The 984-nt window shown below is 37.4% G+C and overlaps 1 non-coding gene across 1 annotated transcript; it reads left to right on the top strand.

The window, feature by feature from the left end:
* Nucleotides 1-871: 871 nt before the first annotated feature.
* LOAG_20132 lies at nucleotides 872-984 on the top strand. The gene has a single exon (XR_002251422.1). It is a non-coding gene; the product is annotated as a 5S ribosomal RNA (ribosomal RNA).

Raw genomic sequence — 984 nt, 5'->3', positions numbered from 1 at the left:
GGATCCTTACTAGTTTCCTTTGTATCTAAATGAACATCCTTTTTTAACGATTTAAACCACTCCCACTCTCTAATGCATATAAACCCTATTGTAAATCAGTTAGATCATTATGGTCAATAAAGGCTTTACAATCCGGGTAGACTCAATACACCTCACTTCAATTCCCTCAGCGCAACCCAAATCAACTCAACTCAGCTTCTCGCAACCCAAATTGCTATTCAATAGAGGGAACTTTGCTTTCAGTTTGGTGATGAAAACCTTTTGGAAGTCGTTTACCTTGGATTTCCTTGGATTCCAGCGTTATCTCACAGTACCTTTTTTCTCGCTGATAAAATTCCGACATTCCAATTCATAAAATTCAGAATTTCCCTGCATTTATTGACCACATTTGCAATTATTCCTATAAATCGATTTTACCGCAGCAGATGAAGCGATTAATATCGATCTTCCGTTGTTGGATTTCCTCCATCGAATTTTCGAAAAGCAACGATTGCATATATGGAACCGTCATCCAAATCAAACTCCATTTCAGTTAAGATAGTTTATACTCCAGTCATCGGTAATTCATCAAGTAAACATAATGCACTTGGCGAAATGCCTAGGAATATATTACTGCAGACAAAAATGATATTAACTGCGAATTGTTGAAAATTGGATAAACTTAGACGTAGATTATAATATTTAATGAATAGAAGGAAATCCAATAACAATTAAAATGCCACGTCAACCATTTGATGAGTTTACGTCTTACATAACCCACTTTTTTTGCATGGCTGTGACGTTAGCCTTCGAAATGCGCCAGAAATTCGAATTCATTTGGTGTAGTAGCATGTATAATGCTATCATTACTACTACTCCATTCGCGATATCATCGACAGTATTCGTTGAAAACAGGATATCTTGTCCGATCTGTTAAGTTAAGCAACGTTGGGCCTGGTCAGTACTTGGATCGGAGACGGCCTGGGAATCTCAGGTGTTGTAGAC

The sequence above is a fragment of the Loa loa genome, assembly GCF_000183805.2.
Source record: "Loa loa unplaced genomic scaffold supercont3.3521, whole genome shotgun sequence".
Lineage (NCBI taxonomy): Eukaryota > Metazoa > Nematoda > Chromadorea > Rhabditida > Onchocercidae > Loa > Loa loa.
This window is presented reverse-complemented; position numbering and strand designations above follow the sequence as displayed.